This window comes from Rhinopithecus roxellana, chromosome 15, assembly GCF_007565055.1.
Source record: "Rhinopithecus roxellana isolate Shanxi Qingling chromosome 15, ASM756505v1, whole genome shotgun sequence".
Lineage (NCBI taxonomy): Eukaryota > Metazoa > Chordata > Mammalia > Primates > Cercopithecidae > Rhinopithecus > Rhinopithecus roxellana.
Genome location: NC_044563.1, coordinates 109,744,990 through 109,759,732, shown reverse-complemented (window position 1 = coordinate 109,759,732; position 14,743 = coordinate 109,744,990).

The window sequence follows — 14,743 nt, the reverse complement described above, 5'->3', positions numbered from 1 at the left end:
GCTGCTATGGCAACCAGGATTCAAGGGGACAAAATTCCAAGGAAGAGGGAGAGATGCAGAAATGTGAAAGGACATTGTGACTTTTTATCTCTGGGAATTTTTTAGTTTGGGATTTGGAAAGAGGACCCAAGCAAGGGGTAGCTACTAAGAGGGCAGAGAAACCCAGTGAGATTTTTAGTCTTATGAGGCCGAAGAGACAAAAAAATATTTGAAGGGTCAGAATGTCAGTGAGAAGAAAGGGCTGGATAACTGATTCCAACATCATATCAGTTCCCAACCATTAATATTTGTCAATTTAAAACTTCTTGGGGCAGGAGATGAACAAACTTAGACTCTGAAAAACAGAATGAAATTTGGTAGTCTCAGAATACCGAAGGGATGAGGATTAGAATTCAGGACCAACTATGCAGAAAAACCTCCAGTTAACACCTCAAACTCTTATTGAGAATTCCAGGAAGAGGAGATAAATCAAAGATGATCCTAGCTGTAATTGAAAATCTACTTCAAATGAGCTTAGTCCTTGATTGGAGAAAGTTGATAGTGCCCAATCTATCTGTCCGGCAAAGGAAAGGGTGAACCATTTCACGAGGAAGATAACATTATTCAGAGTCTTTCTCATATGCAATTCAATCAAAAATTACTAGGACCAAGTGATCAAAACCAAGAGAAAAGCTAGCTGATAGAAAGACCCATGGGAGATCCAAGTGTTGAACTGATCAGATGTGAACTTTAAAATAGTTAGGATTAACATGTTTCAGAATAATACAAACAAAATTAAGAAAATATATGAAAAGACAGATAATTTTAGCCGTTAGTTAGATTTTAAAAGCAACAGTCAAATTAAAATTTTAGAACTAAAAAATGTAATAACTAAAATGAAAAGCTCAATGGGTGGATTTGACAGAAGATTAGATACAAAAGAGAGCAGAAGTAATAATTTGAAAGAGGCCAATAGAAAACATCCATATGAAACAAAGGCTAAAAAAAGAATTTAAGAAAGCACTGAAGAGTATAATAGATGCATGAGGCACGGTAAATATTTCTAAAAACGGTATAATTTGAGTTCCAGTATGAGAAGAGAGAATGTGATGCAGCAAAATTTGAAGAGTTAATGGGATATAATTTTCCAACATGAATAAACCCCGCAGGTTTAATGATTCTTGCAAACTCTGAGAAGAAAACATCAGAAGAAAGCCACACCCAGGCTTTCCTTGTAAAACTGATGAACAGCAAAGACAAAGAGAATATCTTTAAAATAGGCAGAGGAAAAAAGATAATAATATATATTTTCTTACGAAACAACAGAATCCAGGAAATAATTGAATAACTTCCTTGAACTGCCGAAAAAAAGTCCAACCTAAAATTCTATATCCAGAAAAAATATTTCTCAAACATGAAAGCCAAATAGACTATTAAGACAAACAAAAACAAACAGAATTTGTCAGTAGCACAACTAAGGTAAAATAAATACTAAAATCAGTTCTTTAGGAAGAAGAACATTTATTCTTTTTTTGGAAAGAACCCAAAAAGATTATTCACTTCTTTCCTCTGTCTCTGGGTATACGTTTCCTCAGCTCTTTTTTGACTACACTGGCCCAGCCATCAAAGACTTTCCTCTTAAATCCCCAAAATAAAAATTTTACACCACCAAACTACTGTAACCAGGGCTTGGCATCCTGTCCCATCTAGCCATATTTCTTCACAGCCAAACTGAATCTGTCCTGTTGCTATTAGGACTCGTCTTTTTAAAAACAAAACATGTTTTCCTTCCATACTGTGAAAGTAAATCACATCCAGTTGAAGAACATTTCTAAAATACAAAAGTACAAATACATAAATAAAAGTTATGTTCTCCTTTTCTTAAGTAATTGTTATTTTACTTACCATTATGTTTTTATTGGACATATAGGTTGTATCATAATATGTTTTAATTATGAGCAACCTTTATAAATATTTTTTCCATAAATCTTTATATTTCTTAATGTTTTGTTTCTTAAGAAATATTTCTTTCTTTTTTTTTGTGATTGGGTCTTGCTGTGTTGTCCAGGCTGAGTGCAATGGCTATTTACAGGCATGATCATAGTGTGCCACAGTCTCAAACTCCTGGGTTAAAGAAATCCTCCTGCCTCAGTCTCCCAAGTAGCTGGGACTACAGACATGTACTTCCACACTTGGCTCAAAGAGATATTTCTGAAAGTAAAATTTGGGGGTCAAATGTATGGATTATTGCTTTTCTGACTCTTTTTTGTAGAAGTTGCTTCAGTGTCTTTGTTTTTCTTTCTTCCTCAGCATCTCCCCAATCCTCCTCCCCACTGGCAACTTCTGTTAAGCATCATTCTCCTCTGTTTATATGGGTTTGACTTTGTTATATTTCACACATGTGAAATCATGGATCATATGGTTGTTCTATTTTTAATTTTTGAGGAAAACCAACACTGCTTTCCATGATGGCTATACTAACGTACATTTCTAGCAACAGTTCCTTTTTCTCTACAAGCTCGTCAACACTTGTTATTTTTTGTCTTTTGGTAATGGCCATTCTAACACATGTGATATGATATTTCATTGTGTTTTGAGTTTGCATTTCCTTGATCATTAGTGACACTGAGCATTTTTTCATATATTTGTTAGCCATTTGCATATCTTCTGAAAATTTGCTATTCAAGTCTTTTACCTGTTTTTAAATGGGCTTTTTTTTTTCTTACTGTTGAGTTGTTTGAGTTCCTTATATATTTTGGATATTGACACCTTATCAGATGTATGGTTTGCAAATATTTTTTGCCTTTCTATAGGTTATGTTTTCACTCTGGTGATTTGGCTGTGTAGTGCTTTTTATTTTTTATGTAATTTCATTTGTTTATTTTTGCTTTTGCTGTCTGTGCTTTTGGGTCATATTAAAAAAGTTATTGCCTAGATGTTATGGAGATTTTTCACTATGTTTCTTTTAATAGTTTTATGGTTCAGGTATTACATTGAAATATTTAATTTATTTCCAGTTGATTTTTGAATATGGTGTGAGATATGGGTTTAATTTCACTCTTCTGCATGTGGATATCCAGTTTCCTAGAACAATTTATTGAAGAAAATGTCCTTTCCTCATTGTGTGTTCTTGATATCTGTGTGGAAAATCGATTAAGTAAAAGTGTGTGAATTTATTTCTGGGCTCTTTGTTCTGTTCCATTGGTGTCTCTTTTTATACAAATGCTCCGCTGCTTTGATTATTATATTATAGCTTTGTTGTGGATTTTGAAATGAGGTAGTGTGATGCCTGCAGCTTTGTTCTTTTTGCTTAAGATTGCTTTGGCCATTTAGAATCTTTTGTAGTTCCATATAAATTAGGATTTTGTCTCTTTATGTGAAAAATGTCATTGGAATTTTGATGGAGATTGCATTGAATCTGTAGATCACTTTGGTTAGTATGGAGATTTTAAAAGTATCAATCCTTCCAATCCATGAACATATGAAATGGATATCTTTCCATTTACTTGTATCTTCTTCAATTTCTTTAATCAGAGTTGGGACCAGCATAAAACTCGGAGGCTCTGCAGTTTGCTACTTAAATCTATATACTTTTAAGCCTATATACAGTTTTTTTTCAAGTACGCTGATATCATGATAACTTCACAGTTGGGGATCTGTTAGCATTCTCTAAAGAAGAGAATATTAAACACTACCTGTTAGCAGGATGTTCTCACCTTCCTCGTGTTCTCTTTTTTCTGACTTCAACGATATCTCTTAGTGTGGTGCTTCCATTGTCGTCTATGAAATTCTTCTTATCGTAAGGTTCTTATGTGTAATTATTCAATACTATATCCTCTATTATCTAGTCTCAGTGCACTGCCTTGATCAAAGAATACTGTTCAGAAACCAAAAAGTGACTTCAAAACCACTCGAGTTCTTTACTTATGTTTGTAAAAACCTGTAAAGGATAAACAATCATACAAATTCTTTTAACATTTTTTTCTTCTCCTATCCACTTTCTCACAATAGCTGCTCTCTTGTGCCTCTCAGAAATCCTCATTTCCTGCTTAAAATTTATTCCTCCAACCCTACCCTGTCCTCCATTATCTCTCCTGCTTCCATTTCTTTTCTGATTCTGATTCCAACATTTGGAAGACTCTTCTGGCAATGGAAGAACTCTTCTCCAAATATGAAGTCTGGGGAGAAATTGAGTAGCCCAAATCAAAGCCATCATTGGCAAGCAGAGGATTAGGGAAAACTTGGAACTGTTACATATTAACAATGTTATCTGTTCACAGGTCTTTCAAGCAGAGTGAAAATCTGAATGTGTGTGTGTGTGTGAGAGAGAGAGTGTGTGTGTGTTTAGGGATCTATCACTTACCTTTCCTTCCAGGGCAATAGTGCTCATCCTTGGCTACTCTATTACCTTAATAACAAGTAACAGGGAATCAACTTTTCAAACTGTAGTAGATTGGAAATTGCTTATTGTAAAGCATCTATGAAGTTGTATACTTCTGATATAACCTCAGCCCCCTTTTGTTTTTGTATTTTCTTTTTTTTTTTTTTTTTGAGATGGAGTCTCGCTCTGTTGCCCAGGCTGGAGTGCCGTGGCCACATCTCAGCTCACTGCAAGCTCCGCCTCCCGGTTTACGCCATTCTCCTGCCTCAGCCTCCCGAGTAGCTGGGACTACAGGCGCCCGCCACCTCGCCCGGCTAGTTTTATGTATTTTTTAGTAGAGATGGGGTTTCACAGTGTTAGCCAGGATGGTCTCGATCTCCTGACCTTGTGATCCGCCCGTCTCGGCCTCCCAAAGTGCTGGGATTACAGGCTTGAGCCACCGCGCCCAGCCTGTTTTTATATTTTCATTGGTCAGGACATATAGTAGAAGCAAAGGAGACGATGGTGTGTGATGGATAAGAATACAGGCTTTGGAACTACATAGACCTGCATCCCAAGCCTGACTCTACCACGTATTTGCTTTATGACTTTGGGCAAGCCACTACAATCTTCTGATTTCTTATTTGTAAAAGAGAGATAACACTTCGCAGGTTATTTGGAAGGTTTAACTGTATCATTCAGTCAATAAATATTTATTGAGAACTTCTGTGTGCCAGTACTATTGTAGGCACTGGGACTATGATAGTGAACCAGCAAATAAAACTCAATGCTCCCAAGTAGCTGAGAGCCCAGTGATAATCTATGTAAAGTCTGCACACTACCTGGCACATACTGAGGACTCAATAAATGGAATAAATAATTATACTATTACTAGATTTTATGAAAAATATTTGCCTTTCTGATATTGTTGGGTGAAAGATAGTTTCTTTACTTAGCTAAATAAAGTCTTAGAATTCTAAAATGTCTAAGTTAGAAGGGTTATCATCTGTTTCATTGTTTCAGAGAAAGGGGATTGGGGACTGTATCACTTTGGTGTCACTAGCCTCTGAGATTGCCTCCCAGTGATGCCTGATTTCTGGTATTCGCATCCTTATATAGTCTGCTCCCTCAGTGTGCCAGGTTTGGTTTGTGCTAATATAATATGGCACAGTAATGGTATGAAACTTCTAACATTAGGTTACAGAAGATATTGAGGCTTCCGTCTTGGGCATCCTCTTTCCTTCTCTCTCTCTCAGATTACTCACTCTGGGGGAAGCTAGCTGCCATGCCATGATCGGCCTCATAGAGAGGCCCACATGACAGGGAACTGAGGCCTCCAGCCAATAGCCATATCAGTGATCTTGGGAGTGAATTCTGCAGCCCCCTTGGGACTTCATATGATAGTAGCCCTGGCTAACAGCTTGACTGTGACCTGATGGGAGACACTGAGCCAGACCTATCCAGTTAAGCGGCTCCTAGATGCCTGATCCTTAGAAACTCTGTGAGAAAATAAATGCTTGTTATTTTAAGATGCTAACTTTTGGGATAATTTGTTGTGCAGTAATAGATGCTATTAATAACATACTCATTATAGGGGCTTGATAAATATTTTTGGAATAATTTAATTCACACGTATTTGGTTTTTCATCCTAAGTTCAAGATATTCAGTAACTTCCCCAAGATCCCACACTTGTCTCTTCCTTGTTAATGAGCCTCGGTCTTTGATATGGTTTGGCTGTGTCCACAGCCAAATCTCATCTTGAATTGTAGCTCCCATAATTCCCACGTGTCATGGGAGGGACCTAGTGGGAGGTAATTGAATCACGGGAATGGGTCTTTCTCATGCTGACCGATAGCGTGATATTAGTCAGCATGGGAAAGATATGATAGCAAATAAGTCTCAATGACAGCGAATGAGTCTCAAGAGATCAGATGGTATTATACAGGGGAGTTCCCCTGCACATGCCCTCTTTGCCTGCTGCCATGTAAGATGTCCCTTTGCTCTTCCTGCATCTTCTGCCATGATTGTGAGGCCTCCCCAGTCATGTGGAACTGTGAGTCCATTAAATATCTTTGCTTTATAAATTACCCAGTCTCGGTATGTCTTTATCAGTGGCATGAGAACGGACTAATACAGTCTTAATGTTTCATCTGCCTTGATCTTAATGTTTCCCTAGTCTTTCTCCTCCCCATATCCTGCCTTCAGCCATAAGGGGCAAGAGCATTAGCCTCTGGGCTCCCTGACTTGGGTTGGTCCCTCTCCACCAGCAATGACTGGGCCTATTTTCCTTAAGAGACAATCATCCTGGCTTATTATGTATCCAGAAGCTATGGGAACATTTGTTTCCCCTCTGAGCCTATTTTATCTATACATTTCAATATATTAGCTAAGAAAGCTTATATCTGAGCCCCAGAGGGAAGTGCCCTTTCAAAACCTGTTGCATTCTGATCCTCATATTTCTTTCCAGAGACAAGTTTCGGGATGGAAAAGGCACTCATGGTAGAAAAGAAGGGCTTTTCAAGTCATCCTGTTATACCAGGAGTGGGAAAATCAAGGCAGAGGCTGATAAATGAATCTCAGGGTCCAACCAGATTCAGAAAAAACACAGAGTCTAAGTCCTGAGCTGTTGAGACCTGAGACAAAGCCTGACCCATATGAGAAACTTGTAGTATTTTTTTCCGGCTGTAACAAGAACCAGCACGGGGACTCCCAAGATTGAGAACACCAAGCTGCTGCAATGTCCTAATTTACCATACTGAGAAGAGTTTGGAATTTTTCCCTGTGTGTGTGTGTGTGTGTGACTATTAGGTACACTCGCCTCCAAGGCAGATAGTAGGTCATATTGCTTATTCCATCCCAGTAACACACACTTCTGGGCATACAGTAAATGTTGAATCAAGGCAAGGATGTGCACGTTTCAGCCTCTGTAATTGTGTATGCTTATCTTAAGGCATTATTTCTTTAACCATTTTAACCCTTAAAAAGTTTCTTCCTCTTTCCACAAAAACAAAACAAACCAGAAAGACAAAACAAAAACGAAAATTGGTGACCTCAGACCTTACAGTTGTTTCCCCTCTTCTGAGTGGCATTTGCTGTCTGAAGATATTTTCATCTATTATTGCATTTTTTTCTCCTCTTAGGTTCAGATCAGAGCTAATTTTTCAATAAGACATGTTCAGAAAAGCTATCTTCCTTTCCCAAATTGCACACTTCATAAAAGACAGAGATGAGACTTGAACCTCTAGCTGTCTGACTTCAAAGCCCCACACACGTTCCACTACCCAGGCTATCTCTGTCTACATGCTGAGGCCACAGTTCTTTAGTCTCCAAGTGCATGGCCAATCCTCTTGAATAAGGAGGTGATGCCTGGCTCCTCAAAAGGGATGAGGCTCTGGGCTTCCCACTCATTTTCAACAGAGTGATTCCACTTTTGTTGGTTTTACATTTTGAGGTTTCCTTTATAATTTCAATGGAACAAAACATTCCAAACAAAATGACACCAAATCAAACTGGAACAAACAAACAAGTCCACTGACCTTTGGTGATTAGGTGACCTCTAAGCTTCCCCTATTATAAAAGCTCACTCCAGTGTCTTTCCTTCTGTGCCATTGTCTTGCATCTCAGGCTCCTGGCAATGAAGAGTGAGCATGGAGCCAGACCTCCCTTGGTACAATACAGCATCTGCTTCCCTCCAGCTGGGCTCAGTTCCAGGGCTTGGGCCCATGGGAGATTTTTGGGGAAAGGAATAACCCAGGCAACATTAAACCTAGAATGTTTGGCATGTCACAACTTTCACAAGCAGGACTATGAGCCAGTATATCCTAATGGTTAAAAGCACAGGCTTTGGCCTCAAACACATCTGGGTTATGTATTGACTACTTTCTAGATTTTTGACCTGGGCAAGTTCGTTCATCCACCTAAGCATCACCATTGGTAAAATAGAGATAGTAATGCCCATTTCATAAGGTTGTTATGAAGATGAAATGAGCTTATATATGTAAAGCACAGGCAGCTACCATTTGTTGAGCACTTACTAGAAGCCAGGAGCTCTGCTAAGTGTTTTATATATATTGCCTTAGTGCATCTTCACAACAAACCTATGAGGTGGGCATGTTTGGTCTGTAACTGGATACAAAAGAAACAGTAAGTGGGAGTTTTCATTATTATAGTTATTGTTGTTATAATGACATGGTGTTGGGTCAGCGGTGAGTGATGACTACAGTGAGCATCCACACGCAATAATGCTGGGCTGGACCCTCCCACGTGCTGCCTTCACCTGGTTCTCCAGCTGAAGAGGATGACATCGCTTCACAGAGCTACAGGATTTCTCAGCAGGTGTTTTCTGTGGCGATTTCTCCTCCTCAACATCAGTCCTAACTGCCTGCTCTACCATCTGGCTTTGGTAGATGAGAAGGTAAAAAGAATTTTCAGAAAATATATTATATTTCAAATCTGAAAACTAAAGTTCCAGTTTTTTCACTTTCAGAGAGAGAAAGGATGTCTGTCATTTACCATTCACTGACGTGTGATACCTTTGGGGGAATCATAGTGTCTCTCTAAGCCTACATTTCTATACCTGGAAAAATGGAAAGAAATGAATAAGGAATGAAACATCTATTGAACATCTACTACATGCCAGGAACTCAATATAAGTTGTCTCAATTGTTCATCTCAACATTCTATAATTATTGTCCCTGTTTTAAAAATGATGAAAACTGAGGCTCAGGCAGGTTGAGACTCACCCAAGATCTAATAGCCATTAAATGACAGAAGCGGAACTTGAATGCAAGTTTTCTGAAACATGCTATACATTATTTCTACCACATTAACCAACAATTTGAAAGGCTGTCCTAGAGCTGCCTCCCAACCCTCCTTCTGAGTATGTGGAAGGACACAATCTCCTCTTTGCTTCTGCCTATTCATAGGTAAACATTTCTTTGTAAACTACCCATTATAGGGGAACAGGTGTCTGCTGCCTTTTAGTGGAGTTTCAAAGGCCCAAATACCTCCACCTGCAGCCAACACAGCACCTTTTGCAGGCACTTTGCAGTAATATGAGCCTCTGGTTATTTCCTGAGATGGATTCTTTAATCTTCATGTTTAAAGACAAATATAGCTTTGGTCCCTGTAAACAAACACAGTGACAAAGCTACATGACTCACCTACCAGTCATTTCCAGTGGCTTTCCAAAGCATGGGCATGGCATGGTACTGACCACTCATTCTGTCTCCCTGGAAACTGGTTCTTAGAACATGCCTGAGAAAATTAATTCTCGTGTCAGCCACCTGCACTGTGCATTCTGTTAAGGTAGATTAAGGAGGTGAGGAATGAGGTCTGCGAGCAAGGGGAATCATGGCTTTGCTGGGAAAGAAAGAAGTCTCTTTTGGGCTAGGAGTAATTGATCATTTGACAATCAATTGATTTAGGGTGTGTTGAGAGCCAGATGCCTGGAATATAAAATGAGACGAGTTCAGGGATCTTGCAGGCAAAACTAAGGTTGGAACACGTTTCCTGACCAGCACAAGTGGTAGAGTATTTAACATTATGACTATTTTGGAAAATCTGGACTTTTACCATAAGCTTAAGACATGGGACACTGTCATTAATCTTACAATCTTTTGGTAGAGGAAAGTGAAGTTGTTGGGATTGAAAAACCTCGCCCTCTAAATCTCCCTTCCCAAATATGGGCCACTTAGAATTCCACCTTGAGCTTTTTGTCTTTTGCGTAAAGTTTTGCTCATTATTAACATGTAAATATCCTGGGAAAAAATAACTCATGTGATCAGGGATAGGCTTCACCCATCAAACTATTTCAAAAGAAGGAAAGAGCTAAACTATTGTGTTGAGAGGGACTCTCAGGTAGGACTCTGTGGGAGAGATCTGTCATTGGGCTGGAATGAGAAGTGGTGGGATGGATGTTTTACAGGCACATTTATTTACCGTACAGTGGGATGCATTGGTTTACTCATTCAATAGTGGTATTTGAGTATAAAAGAAGGACCTAGGAGTAACTTATAAAAATACTTATTTCTCATTACAATTAATACTATAGAGAAGTTAGGAAGCTAGAAAAAAATAAATATAAAATAGAAAAATATCCATAGTTTTACCTCCCAAATACATATTTTATGTCTTAACATATGTGTTAACATTTTTGTATATTTCTTTCCAGCTCTTGTTCTATGCATTACTTTTTAAAAATGTAGTTGAGATTAAATTACAGTATAATTTTCTGTCTTGTGTTTTAATTATCATTATACCCTAAGCACTTTGTGTATTACCATAAACTTTTCTTTAATATTAAAATAGCTAATATATTTTAAGTATTGATAATCAGTATGTGCTAGATACCATGCTAAACACTAAATGAGATCCACTATCCCATCTAATCTCCACATAAATTAGCAGGTACTATTACTGTTTTTATATTACAAAGACTGACACTGAGGCTTAGAAAGGTTAGTTCACTTGTTCACAGCCATACAGCTAGCTAAAAGTGGAAGAGTTGGGATGTAAATCCAGGCTTGCCAGGCTGCTAAACATGTGTTACTATTTTTTCAAGGATGGTATTATGTGATAGTTTAATTGAAAGTGTTTTTTTCTTACTTAATGATACATGAAATATGGAGGATCTTATAATTAATGGCTCCTTAGCATACATGAAACTTAGTTGTATTAATCTAGGATTACTCTTTATACCTCTGCAAATCTCTATGCCCTTACTAACTAATCAGTTTTGAAAACATATTTTTATTTTCTTTTTTTTCTCCATGCATGACCTGCTATTGTCAACAAACATTCAGAATTCCCAAAGGATTGGCAGAGGTGTGCAGTTTGGGATGAAGCACTAAGGATACCAACCAAATGACTCACCAGAGAAAACTTGAGCTCTGCTCTTAAATCTGTCTGTATCCCTGGCCAAGATGCATCATCTCCTCCTTAGTGCTCTCAGTCTTCTTCTACTTTAATGTTATTTTAAATGACCATATAATTTTCTTTCAAGTGGGAAAAATGATGGGCTTGATTGTTCTCCTATTCATGGCATTTCTTTTATTTCAATATATTTACTGTATAAATAGGGTAAGAGCAAGCATTAAAACATGATGGGTGAGAAACTCTAGAGGTGGAGGGAAAAAAACATAGGAATTATTTATTTTCTCTGGGTACTATGCTCTTCTACAGGGTGTTCATAAAGGCTAGAAACAGAAAAATATACATAATAGATATTTTATTGATATAACAGATAATAGGCGATATTTTCAAAATGCTGTCTCTCATTATCAATGTGTGGTTCAATGCGCTGATGAAAATTGCAAAAAACGAGGTACTCTAAATGCATTTCCATAAATCTGTACAGACACATCTATGATGCATTGTCTCAGACAATTTATGCCCAGATTTTTTCATTGTGCAAACGGTTGTTTTAGGGGGTGCCACTAATATACACCCAGAGAAGAAGTATAATGAGTTAAGTATTTGCAAAAGTAAATGTTGGTCACTCTGCATTATGTTGTAATACACTCTGTGTTATAGCTTTTTTTTTTTTTTTTTTTTTATCACAGTTTGCCTGGCTTACTACAAACATCTGTATATTGGACATTACCAGACACCATAATTCCATATATATATGTGATATATATGTCATATACAGATATATAATTTCTTTGACATGTGTAGTATATTTTCCCCTATGAAATAATGAGCACTTACAGGGCAAGACTATTCTCAGCTGCAGAGCTGATCACACTCCACAATTTATGATACGTAATTATTATTAGGCCCTAAAGCATTTCTTTTTAAATGTTACATGTTTATGTATTGTCTTATTTTCCTATCCACCCCAATTTCCATGCCTCTTACCTTGGGCGACCATTCTGTTTAATATGTTTGTTGTACATGGTCTCCTATGGGGTTGGGTAAAGAATTCATTGGGATGTACACCTGGAATCTTTGGGTCCTAACTCCCACCCACAGTAATGAACTTTCTTGTGGCATCTCATCCTCATCAACACTTCCACTGTCCAGCCTGGGATTATTGTTGGTCCAGAAGGTAGAAAGTGATATCTTCTTGTTTAAAATTACTTTTCTCTAAACATGGTGACTATAGTTAATAGCAATGTATTGTGTACTTGAAAATTGCTGAGAGTAGATTTTAAGTGTTCTTACCATAAAAAATGGTATGTGGAGCTAATGTATGGTAACTAGCTCAGTTTACCATTTCCACAAATCTATACATATTTTGAAACATCATTTTGTACACTATAAATATATATATATTTATTTATCAATTAAAAACATCAAAATTAAAAACAACTTTTCTCTGATCAATTTTGAATGACTTTAATATACTAAGTAATCTTCTGTGTTTCCTCTTTTTCAAATTGTATTTTCATATCCTCTATTTTCTTATTGGGGCTATTGTATTTGGGGAAATTTATTGAATTTGTTTGAATATTTCAGATACTGGTTTTAGAGATTACAAGTATCTTCCTCTGAGGTGCTCTCTCACTTTCCTTTTGAATACTGTCATTCTCCTATTATTTTTTTTTTTCATGGTGTCGTTCAATGAACACAAATCCACAGTTTTGTTATAGTCAAATCTTTCAAGGGTTTTTTTCTTTGCCATTGGGTTTGTGCTCTGGAAATTTTACTAATGCTCTCTCTTTCCTTGCCACCAGCGCCTAGGTCACAAAAATATTCTACATTTTCTTCTATTTATTTTAGTTTTATAGCTCACATTTAGGCCTTTAATTAATCTAGAATCTATCCTTGTTCATGGAGTTAAATGGGGATCTAATTTCAGTTTTCTCAATATTTATTAAACAAAGTATCTCTCAATGAATGTGTAATCTCTTTTGTCTATTTGTCTGACACTATTTTTTTCTCTTCCATTGGCTAATTTGTTTTTGAAACATTACCACACTGTTTTTATTATCAGTCTCTAATACATCTTAAAGTTAATGTTGTCTTGGTTATTTGTGAACCAATATAAATTTTAGATGATCAAGTTCCTTGAAAACAATCCAACCGGAATTTTAATTGGTATTGCATTGATTTTACAGGTCCTTACCTGAAGCCCAAGGCGATTTTTGGTTACTGGCGACCTTGTGACCGTTGGCAGTAGGTCAGATGTGGCACTCAGAATTAGGGGAAGGATTGGTGATGCCAGAACATCTGGTGAAGCCGGCACTTCAAGGCACTCCTCAAGCCTGGAAATCCTCACCAATAGGTATGACTCATGGTTTCGTGAAAAGCTGCTGATCTCATTAGTTTCAGAAATGATTGCATGGCTGGGCAGGAACTCTCGGGTAGATGCAGCGCTGACTGGGTGCCCCCAGGAAGAACACCTCGCATTTCTCCTGAGGTGGTGAAATAGGCAGAAACTGGTTCCCATCCAAATCCTGGAAACCACCATAGGTGAGGTCATGTCCACACATGTCAAGGCCTTTACGAGATAGTTATCTGCACAACCCAGAAAAATCACTTTTCTACCAAATATTCTAAATGATTGATGGAGAAACAGATTTTCCAATTACGCTAACTTTCAATGTTATTACTAAAGGAATATGTGCTACACCACACACACACACACACACACACACACACATATACACTCACACAATATTCAGATAAAAAGAAGGCCTAATTATTTTATATTCAGAAAAAAAAGGAATTGACCTTTCTGAACAACCACAAAGATGAAAAAGGAAAATAAATATTTCAAAACTTTAATTTTAGTTCTCCTTTTGGATTTTAAAATAATTGTGAAATATTTCAAACACAGAAAATATATAGAGTTTTTCTTTCTTTGGGGGAAACAAAAAGTTACAATGAAAGTTACAATTGGAGACCACAGGGTACCATAGCGCCGGTCCTATTCTGCTTCTTTTCTGAGACATAACTATGCTCCTGAATACTCATGCTTATTTTATACTTTTACTATCTATGTATGCATCCCTAAACTGTAAATAGCAAAATTTGGCACATTTTAAGATTTTATCTGAATGATCCTATGTCTATATTATTCTGCAATTTGTGTTTTATCAATATTAGTATTTGTTGTCTCTCGACTTCATTTTAAGTTATCCACATTCATTTAAAGTATTCCATTAAACATATTCCATTCCAGAAAATATATTGAAATTTATTCATTTCTATTGGTAGATATTTAAATCATTTCCAAATGTTTGATCCCAGGAAAACAGCTGCGATGGACATTATTACGCGTTTCCTCATGCACAAGAGTTAGAGTTTCTCCAAAACACTATTTTGGAGAGAGTATGAGCATCTTCAGAGTTCCTAGATAATGCCAAATTGTTTTTCAAAGTAATAGTATTAATTTGCCCTCCTACCAGCATATCCTTACCAACACTTGGCATTGCCAAACTTTTGAATTTCCATAA